We start from the raw sequence: 11,827 nt of genomic DNA, 5'->3' as shown, positions 1-11,827 counted from the left end.
AACAAGCATCATCGACAGTGCTGAATTTATTGTTTTGTAAAGGCATGGGGTTTTGTATGTGAACTTCTGGAGACAAAAGAAACATGAATTCTGACTATAATTTATCCCATGCCATATATTCCCTATTCTACACTTAATGTTTCATTAATTGCTCTTATCAGTTAGGCTCTGTGGCAGCATTTTACCTTTTTGAATAGCTGCTCATTTTCCCTACATTTCTGTAGTTTTCTTTAGCGCTCTCTAAAGGGTACTATTCTTCTTGTGTGACAGATGGGCATAGCTTTACAAGAAAGGGATTTAGTCATTAACACCCATGTAAACAGATTATTCTTGCTAAGAAAATACCTTGTAAGGACACAAGAGCAGTGTAGCTTTTGAGAGAAACCATATCTCATACATTAAAATTGCGAAACACTTTCAGGTTAATTGCTCTTTATTAGAATTGTTTGTGGGAAGTCAGGATGTTGAAGCAGAAGGCAGGTCATAAAACAGAGGTTTGGTTGTAACCTTCCAAAGTCTGCAGGTGACAGCTGCTCGTGGCAGGTATAGCAGAGCGCTTGGAGATGTAGAGTGGGAGGTCAGCAGTGGTGATGGACTCTGGAGATACTGGATCACCACGAACAGAGCTCTCATTTCTCCCCCAGCTGGAAGTGGCAGCTACTATTTGAGAACTGCAATAGATAAACATTTGCCAAGTTAATCAGGCATGTACTATGTCCATTAATCCCTCCTGTTCCAGGTCAAACCTTATCCCTTCCCTCTTTGAAAGGAAACAACAGTTATGTGCTCAATATCATGAAGGACATTATACGTTTATTCGTTTCTGTATATCTATGAATCCTTTCTGAGCTGTCGAGTATGCATTCCTTCCTTCAATTAAGAGGTATTTATTGAATGGCTACAATGTGTCACTGCATAAGGTGACATATGCCTGTGGGGAAACTTGCTACCTGATATCAGAAAGCTTACAGTCTGTTGCAAGAAACTTAGACATTAAGTGAGAAATTACAAATTAAAATGTGAATTGTAATCACAGCAATAAATTAATGTACCTTATAGTAAGTCTTCTGGGTTGAGTAAAGTGCTGTCTTTTGAGGTACTTCTCTTTCATAATACTGTTTTCAGCTGAGTAGCACAATGCACGCGAAAAACAGAAAGCTGAAAAGAATAAATAAGTGATTAGAAATTAAGCAATTAAGATGATAGGACAGAGAAGGTAAGGTTGGAAATTGGAAAGCAGATACCTAAGAGATGAATTAGTCTGTAATCACATAAGGAACGCTAAAATGCCTCATAACAATGCTTTTTTTTTTTTTTTTTTTTTTTTTTTTTTTGTATTTACAATGTTTCTCATTCATTAGGTTACTTTATCCTCATAATGACCCTGCAGGGATAATAAGGGCAAGTATGACCCTCCTGGCTTTAGAGGGAAGTTCAAGTCTTGCCTAATGTTACCCAAATAATAATGAACAATGTTGAGACTGGGACCCAGGCCTTCTGGTTTCCAGTCTATTATGAGTTCTACAGCTACATGACAACACATTTCTTTTCACCTGTCATCTCTAAATGTGTTTGACAGCTCCAAAGCAATCCATGATCACTGACAGGACAAAAGCAATCAAGTTCACATCAATACCCTACTTTCAAAGAGGAGCTCAGAAATTCAGAATTTTTGGAAAAGCAATTTGTGTCAAATGCAGAAAGTCTAGAAAATCTAGAGAGACAACAAAACTCACCCATAATTCCATCAGCCAAATATAACCAGTTTTAAGATTTACATATATATCCTCCCGGTCTTTTTTCCCTTGCGTCTTTATTATTTCACACATTGAACTTCTACTTTGCAAACTGCAGGTTAAAATTAGCTCTCTCTATATATATGCTACATATATGTGTGTGTGTATATATATATCACATATTACCCCATATTGATATTTCCCTATAGTATGATATTAAGGTTAAAATATTTTTGTTATATAAATGTACTTTATTATTTTTATTATATTATTTTGTTTAACCAATTTTTAATTCTTAGGTATTAATTTTTTTCCTGCCAATATGTACATGGCAGCAGTGATATGCTGATATTTCTGGTTAAAAAAGAAAGCCCTGGTCCATAATATTGGTGTGCTGCACCCATTAACTCGTCATTTACATTAGGTATATCTCCTAATGCTGTCCCTCCCCGTCCCCCTACTCCACAACAGGCCCTGGTGTGTGATATTCCCCTTCCTGTGTCCAAGTGTTCTCATTGTTCAATTCCCACCTGTTCTACCTCTGGTAGACTTAGGCTGTGAATCCATCTGGTCCTGGACTTTTTTTGGTTGGTAGGCTATTATTGCCTCAATTTCAGAATCTGTTATTGGTCTATTCAGGGATTCCACATCTTCCTGGTTTAGTCTTGGGAGAGTGTATGTGTCCAGGAACTTATCCATTTCTTCTAGGTTTTCTAGTTTATTTGTGTAGAGGTGTTTATAGTATTCTCTGATGGTAGTTTGTATTTCTGTGGGGTCAGTGGTAATATCTCCTTTATCATTTTTTATTTTGTCTATTTGATTCTTCTCTCTTTTTTTCTTTATTAATTAGTCTTGCTTGCAGTCTATCAATTTTGTTGATCTTTTCAAAAAACCAGCTCCTGGATTCATTGATTTTTTGAAGGGTTTTTTGTGTCTCTCTGGGTGACAGACGGAGTATCACTCTGTCACCCACGCTAGAATGCAGTGGTGCGATCTCAGCTCACTAAAACCTCCGCCTCCCAAGTTCAAGCAATTGTCCCACCTCAGCCTCCTGAGTAGCTGGGATTACAGGCACCCGCCACCACGCCCAGCACATTTTTGTATTTTTAGTAGAGATGGGGTTTCACCATGTTGGTCACGCTGGTCTAAAACTCCTGACCTCAGCTGATCCACCCACCTCAGTCTCCCAAAGTGCTGGGATTACAGGCATGAGCCACCGTGACTGGCCCAGTCACTTATCTTAACCAAATATTATGTAATGTTTCTCTGTGTCTCATTTGTGTTTAAAGACTGAGGACAATCATTGGATTATGTATACTATTTAATTACATTTATAAACTTAAAACTTGTACTCAGTGCATATATAATAGATGTGGGTTGTCATACCAGCTCTATCAATTAACAGATTGTTAAATTTCAGCCACTTTACTAACCTCATTGAGGTTCAGTTTCCTCATCTGCAACCATTCAGTTTATTTCATGGAATTACCACGAAGATGTGCTATAAGATTTAAAGATCCTTTGATGGTGGGACACATGCAGTGACATTTGGATAGGTGAAAGGCAGAACTCTATTAGTTACTGCTCCCAAAGAGAGCACAGGGAGTTGTGCTGGGGACAAGATAACAGCAAACTGGAGCTGTAGCGGCCAACTCATGGACGGGAAGTGCGACAGGGTTAGCTAGGTTTCACAGACTTTCTGTAGATTGGCTGTAGAATAACTTTTCAGGCTTCAGGGACTAGGTCTGTTCCTGGAACCCGTCCAGGTTGTCTGGTACCTGGCCCCAGGATGATTAGGGCTGGTACAGAGTGACCTGGAGTATGGGAGTTTAAGACAGATGGTTGGGGCATAGTCTGAATCAGCTGTTCGAGAAAGGGACCTGACTGCTCCGTCTACTTTTCTTCACCTTTTACCCTCATTAAATCCTCTCACACGACGGAAAAATGACCACGATCAACCCAAGCTATCACAGAGTGCTTTCTAACCTCGGTGTGGTTTCATCTGTGAATTAAATGTTGAGGTAACAGTGGTTCTTTACATTCTGAAGTCAAAGGCTTATTGAGAATCCTTTGAAAGCTGTGGGCAGCCTCCCCTAAAATGTGTAAGAGTCATGTACAGAACATTTTGCCACCGTTTATGTTGTTGCTTCAACACATGCACTTTACAGAAGCATTTATTTTACAATGAGATAGCTCTCAGAACACATTGCCTCCATTTTCTTCTTTTAGTGGAGCGGCTCGGCCAAGAGATTACAGGCCTTCAGTAAAACTGTGTTGGTTACTGCAGAACACTGAAACAGAAATCTACCTGATTAGCATGGCTAAAATTATTCACTAATTCAGACTGGTAGTGAGCCCCTCCTTGTCAAACTGCTCGGAATGGGCTATGTTTAATCCTCAATAAAAGTGAAAAGTATTCCTCAGGTTCAATCCAGGCCTTTGAAACTTGTCTTCCAAAAGTCAACTTATCTTCTAAAAGATTTTTCTACACAGTGGAAAAGAAACTTATATTCTCTTTCCATTTCTTACAAACTTCTTGAAGAAACTCTGTTTTTCATGAAGGTGATGATTTCACAGCAGTAGACAAGACTTATTTCAAGATAATTGGCAAAAGTCTTTGATCTCAATACATTCTGATGTATTTATAATACTTAATCTAGCAAATATTTATGAAGTACCAACTATATATCAGGACCTTTATTAGGCATGAGGGATACAGCAGGAAATAGGAAAGATAATTAACTGCAATAAGCCATGATGATATGCGAAGCTTCTACCTTCAGCCAACAAAAAAACCCAGATGTGCTGCCAAACACTTCAGATGCTCGACATCATGTCCCAATTTTTTGTCCCAATTTTTCTTCCAATCAAATATAGTGCATTTTTCTTCTTAAAAATCTGAAGATAAGAATTTTCTTAAAGTTTCCAGAACAGACATAAAATAGGAGGGTATTTCTGATAGCATCATGATTTACTTATTCGCTCACTGTAGATGCAGTAGTAAACAATATAGACCTGGTCCCATGCCCACTAGTAAGCTGTGAAGGAAGAAAGCTAGTAACTGTAACTAACTGCACTTGGAGATACCAGCAATTCCATCTAGTTTATGCTGAAGGAAAATGGCATATCTGCCAATTCCTCTAAGACTTGCTTCAAAATATTAAGTGAATATCAGCATTTCTGGAGTAGATGATATAGACAGAAGTACAAGCTACAAACCAAGCCACAAACCACTTCTCATATTTCCAAAGCATGGATCCTTGAAGGATTTCCAATTTGTGTCATACCTTCTATTTGGTAGTGCAAAAAAAAAAAAAAAAAACTCACAGAAAACCAGTTTTTGCATTGAATTTCGAGTGAGCATTTTCAGGTTTGTCTATCTATTTCACATTTTCTGAAAACTCATCTTTCTTCCAAATGTATAGTTGCATAGGAGCTACCATGTTTCTGTAAAATGATCCATTCACTGGCCACAGCCATTGAGTTAAGCAATGGACACTTGACCCAGATGGGATAAATACAGCTTTTCTCTGGAGAATTTGGATCTACTATGAAGAACTTTTTTTAAGAAGGTAAACTTAAGAAAGGAATATCAGAACCATCTGATAAGAGTCTAATATCTTAGGGTTAAAAATATAAATCAGATTTGATTTCTCCCTTGATTAAAATCACACAATGGTTGTCCATTATTCTTAAGATAAAGATCGACTCTGTCTCTATATCTGCACTGTACTACAGGACAGCTTCTGCCTACCTTTTTGACTTCACTTTTTATCACTCTACCCCTCATTCAGCCTCACGAATATTCCTATTTTTGATATATGGCAAGCTCCTTCCAGTCTTAAAGACCTTATATTTGTTCTTCCTAAAAATTAAAATAAATGTCTTTGAATTTTCCTATGACAGGCTCCTCCTCATCATCCAAGTTTCAGCCTTCCTTCATGACCTCATTTAACGTACTCCCCCCTCAAGTCCCTCTGATTTGCATTTTCCCATTTATTTATTTATTTATTTATTTATTTATTTGAGACGGAGTTTTGCTCTTGTTGCCCAGGCTGGGGTGCAATGGCGCTATCTCAGCTCACTGCAACTTCTGCCTCCTGGGTTCAAGCGATTCTCCTACCTCAGCCTCCTGAGTAGCTGGGATTACAGGCCCCCACCCCCACGCCTGGCTAATTTTTTGTATTTGTAGTAGATACGGAGTTTCACTATGTTGGTCAGGCTGGTCTTGAACTCCTGACCTCTGGCAGTCCACCCGCCTCGGCCTCCCAATGTGGCATTCTCCCTTTTCTAACATCCTAATTATTACCTAAAATCATATTTTAGTGTATTTGTTTACTTATCTCTTTTCCCTAAATTAGAATATACCCTTCTAATTAATTTCCCTGACTAGTTCACTGATACTGCCTCAAGACCTGGAAGAATACCTGGCATGCTGTGGCAATCAGCAATTAATACCAACAAATATTTGCTGAATTGATGAAGAATCAAATAATCCTATAATATACCATACTCAGGAACTGTCGTCATTTTTGTTTTCCATCATTTGGAACTGAGAAGTAAAGAAAGATATAGAGAGGCAGGGAAAACAAAGCAGATATGCTACTATTAGCTTTGGTGGGAGAATGAGATTCCCGAACACATTCAACTCCCTGGCTCTAGTTCACTGCTTAGGCCCATATGCATCCCTCTTGCCGTCCATGAGATGCTCTCAAATTCCCATAATCTATTGCTTTTTTTCCTGAAGCTAATTCGAGTAAGATTTCTATAATCTTTAATGATTAAAAAATAGTTGTATGTTTAAGATATAATTTAAACACAAAATACACAAATCTTAAATGTTCGATTTGATAAGTTTTCACAATTTTAAGCATCTATGCAACAACTACCCAAAGCAAGAGGTTGAACACTTTCATTACTCCAGGACGTTTACCTGTGTCCCTTTCCAGACAGTCCTCCAATCCCTGATGCAGAGGCAATTATCTTCTGACTTCTATTACTGTAGAATAGTCTTTTTTTGATTTTGTTTAATATAAATAAACAAAATCATACCGTATGTGTTTTCATGTCTTACATCTTTGATTCAGCATGCTTTTGACATCCATATTTTTGTATCACTGAAAGGTGCCTTCTTTTTATTGATGAGTAAAATTTCATTGTATGAATGTATGCAACTTGTTTATCCAAGAAATAATTTTGAATGCAGAATTTGCACACTAGTTGAATGAAGGTGGGGTGAGAATAGCAAGAATTCTTTATTTGGGACCGGGAGGAGGATTATGCCTGTGGTAGCAGAACAGTTGGTTATTTATCTTCTGTTATATCTAGTATCCAAGATTTTTAAGAGACTTTGTGGCAAAATGTCAAAATATTTTAGTATGTTGGCTGATTTACTCAGGCTTCATTGTGGATTTTTTATGAAAGGAATAATCTTCAGTTCAAGGTGGCTCTCCTGAAAGAAGTCCATGGACAATAGCACAAATTCATAGCTCCTGTCTTTAACCAGCTTGGGGTAAGATAATCTTTTACCTTGCTAAATTGCAACAGCCTTTTCCTCAGTTGCATTCTATTCTGAAATTAGAACATATAAATTGGATTCTACAAATCAGAATGAGAATATCTGCGGGGTCCCAGGTGACTTAAGGCACCTCTCTGAAGCACCAATACTGCAGGGGTAGACACATTGATGACCCCATACAATGGCCCTTTCGTAAACCACATTCAACAAGACCCAGGTCAGGATAGGGATTCAAAGAATACAACTCAATATTTCTTTCATAGGTTGTTTAAAAATAGAATTTTCTTAAGTGAAATTGACAGAAAACTGACCAATCTTTTATAGAAGTTATATCTCCAGAAAACACAGGAAGGCAAGGCACTGATACAGACACTGATAAGAAATGAACTACAAAGTTGGCTTAGCCTCCTATAGAGAAATCCTCCAAAATCCCATCCTCAAATGTTGCTCCTGAAGAACACCTATCACGGGAACCCCCCCCAATCAATAAATGCATTAACCAAAAAATTTACTTCACTTTCAAAGGGAGTTAACAAATGGAGGCCCAAGATGTTTGTTCATCTTATAATTTAATAATCAGGATATTCTCTGAACCAGTGACCAATTTATACCATAGCATTTTTCATTTTTTAACAAAAAATAAGTTTTATTTTAATATATCGATTTTTCTCTATTATTGTTTATTAAATGTATTACATATTGTAAGGAACCATATAAATATATAATTGAACTTGAGTGGAATAGGAATAGATAGTCCTCAGAAAGCCTAGTCACAGAGAAATACTGCTCAGGTCATTATATCACGGAATGCAGGGCAAGTATGATTTTAGGCCAGAAAACCACTATTTGAGGTTTTACCTGGGAAAGTTGGAACATTTTAAGCAGGACATTTTGGAGTTGTGTGTATGAGAAGAATGTTATATTCATGTTTACTGGGGGACCAAGGGTGGACTGTACATTTCTATACAATAATACGCAGTAATAACAGTATCTTTCTAAGAACTTGCATTACCCCATTCATCCATTGGTGGCAGCAGGAATAGCTATTGTTCCCCAAACCCTGGACACAGTTAATCGTCTGTGGGTACACACCTTCCCCAAGCTGAGTTAATCAAATCCCTGCCTGGGAATTTTCGAGCTGGTACTGTAAGAGAAATAAGATTTTTTTCTGGGTGGCTAAATTTACTCATATTATGAGAAACTTGGAAATGCTGGGGGCTGTATTTTCTATTATATAGTCCATAGACCAGAAAAATGTTGGAAGTTGATTTGAGGAGACAATAGAATGAAGTAGATGGACAGAAATAAGCCCAGTAAAATAAAATGAGTTTAACTAGTGTTAATCTCTCTTGTTGCAGTTTCTTTCTGGGGTCCAGTTAAATCCTTAGGTTCCAAGGGAGAATCTGGTATCATGGTAATAATTTCTTTTTGATGCTTAAGCTAACTCAATCTGCACCTTAAAATGAGCAATCTTTAATGAGATATTTACAGTCATAGGGTGGAATACATTATTCCTAATGTTTATCAAAGAAAAATTATTCTAGACATCATAACATGACAACAATGGTAAGGATATATAACTTAATTGTCTACAGAAATGCCTCAAGCTACTGCAAAGTTGCCTTAAGAAGTTTTTAATTTGACAGAAAAAATTGACCAAAAAGATAGTTTTTAGTGTGATAAAATGAAAGAAAATTCATTTAGAACAACCCTGATTCTATCCTTGGACCTCAATGGAGGCTTGTGTTCCAGGACATTGGAGGATCTATTTTTCTCTCATTGCTCAAGCATTCATTTTAGATACCTATTACTTCCCAGCCCAAAATGACTTGGCTCTCCAAGGCAGACAAAGCAGGCTCCCACTGATCTATTTGTGAGAACTGAGGTTTGAGGGATGAGGAAAGAGTCCCAACTGTGAGTCATAGTCTCACTCTTCAAGTGAAATGCATGAACTGCAGGGTACATCTCGTATCAGAACCTCCACTGCCTGCAAAGCTTTGGTTTGGCCAATCCTATGTATTTGCTTTGCTATAGTCCCAATTTCACTTTTAAATGCATGCTCGTTTATTTCAGCCTACAGTGTGAGGAAAGAGCAATTCCACTTACCCCTGGTTGCATGAATGGCAGTGCCGTACATTTCTGCCTTTGTTTTTCACAATTTATTTGTGTTTAACCTAAAATATAATAAATGGTCATAGAACATTAAAGCTAATAGAGTCCTTAATGATTATTGAGCATACCCTGCACCCCTGCCTGCATCACTTCACAGACCATATGACTGAGTTTCAAGAAGATGAATGCATTTGCCCAAGGATACAGTTAGTTATCAATGGAATTGGGTTCTTGTTCCCTGGACTCCTCAGTCTAAACTTATCGCTTTTTGTATGGCACCAAGTTTATGGTAGACAGTGCAGAGGGAAAGATTCCCATTTATTTTTAAACTCAGAGATCAGCTATATAGTATTTTTCTAGGTAGCAAGCTTCCATCCATTGCCTTTTCCTGAAATTTTAAAGTAATCCTCATGAATTATTCCAAGCACATGGAAATCCGGCATCAAAGGAGAAAAGTAGAAATAATAGAACACAAAACTTGCAAGCAGGTGCCTATTTTTTATATGGAGAATATTTAATTTTCAATTACTTGTTTGCAAGAAGACATCCAAAATGTCTCAGAACTAGTTAGTCTTCAATATGAAATCTTCTTCCCTGCTGCTTCTGCCAGCCAACATTTTATTTCTTCTTGTAACCACCTCTGCATTTATTAAAAAGGAAAAAAAATTACAGGGAGATGACTCTTGTCTTCATACTCAATTCTTGCTATTACTGCATAAACAAAAATGTGCATGCTATCCCTGGGACAGTATTTTCTTGCCTGTACTCTTTTTATTTGGCTAAGTTGAGGTATTGGAAATTTCAATCACTGTAAAATTGGAGGGAAATGTTGTTCTCATCCCATAGGCCAGGTTAGAAAGCCCCAAATGAACAGAGTATTAGACAGTTATCTATTGTGTTCAGGACCACACACTTTCTCCATCTTCCAAAAATTGGAGTAAGATATTTCCCATTTGCTCCAAAAGGCATTTAAATTAATCACGTTGTCCTTATAAATCCCAGTACCAATACACCACACATTTTAATGCTGTCAGAAGATACAAAATGATAGTTAAATACTCATGGAAACAGAGCTGTTGAGTTTATTGACTGTGTTCGACTTTATCCATCAACCTTCTGAGGTTTGGAGTCAGGGAGGGTAACTACAGGACCTCCCTACAAACGTCTCTTGTTGGTAACATCATAAAGTAAGGACTGGGCTGAAGCGATGAGGAGGCTGTCAGCCTGCCCATCTCAAATACATATTGTCATTTTCCGTTTTTAAAAAGTACTGTTATTGCACAGGGAATAATAAGTTTCTATACTTCTGGCTAGTAAGAATTGGTGTGTTCTACCAAATTATTTTTGCTTTTGCACAAGTAATCTCAGCTTCAAAACTGAGTAAATAAAAACTTTCAATCAATTAGTGTTTGTATCAACCCTTGAAAATAATCCATAGGAAAAAAAAATCAAGTGTCTATACTACAGTAATGGGGCAGATGAAGAGACTTGCAACTAAGGCAGCAGCAGAACTCTCAAAAATAGACTTATTTCTTACCGAAATGTTGCCAGAGAAGCAGATTCCTGATGTATCTTGGGGCTTGCAGCTGCCAGGAATGTTTTCTGGGTGGTCACAGAGCTCATTAATCACTTCTGTGTGTTCACTAGCCTGGTGGCAGGTTGACATGTAGAAGCCTAAAGGACTGGGTAAACCTGGCAAATCTCATCATTTTATAGGCTGGCCTAAATCCCTTCAAAGCCCAAATTCCTTTGCATGGCATATGAGACATTTCCTGATGTAACCCCAAACCCCTCTCCACATCATCTCTGACTATTCCCTTTGTCCTATCCTAAGCTTTAGGCTATGCTGGGCCATGTTGTTATACCTTTTAACATTCCACTCCCTTGGTTGTAGTATCCTGCCTTCCTAGTCAACCTGATGAACCATAGAGCTTTCAAAACTCTGTTCAAGCTCCACTGACCTTGTTCGTTACTTCCCTGTTTTAATCCTCAACACACATATTGTAACTTTTTATTATTGTATCTATTATTTACTGTTATAACTACTGTTTACTATTGTAACTATTGTGCAAGGGCAGGAAATAACTTGTTCATGCTTATCTCTGCACACAGCACAATGCCTAGCACCTGACAGGTGTTTAATAAATGTTTGAAGAATAAAAGAGGGAATGAATCCAGCCAATGGATGTCTAGATTGTGACCAAGAATGCCAAAGGCAATCATACTTTTATTATAGAATCAAACTATCCACTAAATTCAATGTTCTCAGTCCTAAATATTCAAAACTTGAGGTTAGAAATAAGGCCAAGATGAATGATATCTAGACATATCTAAAAGGCAGCAGGCTAAGTATGGAATTTGAACAAAGGTTTCAAGCCAGAGACTGGCTTTTCCAAAGTAGCGGGGGTGGGGGGCGTTGGCAGGAACACAAATAATGAAGTTAGGACTGAAGATGGTACAG

The 11,827-nt window shown here is 37.7% G+C and overlaps 1 long non-coding RNA gene across 1 annotated transcript in view; it reads right to left on the bottom strand.

The window, feature by feature from the left end:
- Positions 1 to 415: 415 nt before the first annotated feature.
- LOC105533100 overlaps positions 416 to 11,827 on the bottom strand; it is a 276,251-nt gene continuing 264,839 nt past the window's right edge. Inside the window, exon 2 of the long non-coding RNA XR_001005080.1 lies at positions 416 to 671. This is a non-coding gene — a long non-coding RNA (uncharacterized LOC105533100). The remainder of the gene's footprint in view (positions 672 to 11,827) is intronic.

This window comes from Mandrillus leucophaeus, unplaced genomic scaffold (assembly GCF_000951045.1).
Source record: "Mandrillus leucophaeus isolate KB7577 unplaced genomic scaffold, Mleu.le_1.0 Scaffold1222, whole genome shotgun sequence".
Classification (NCBI taxonomy): domain Eukaryota; kingdom Metazoa; phylum Chordata; class Mammalia; order Primates; family Cercopithecidae; genus Mandrillus; species Mandrillus leucophaeus.
This window is presented reverse-complemented; position numbering and strand designations above follow the sequence as displayed.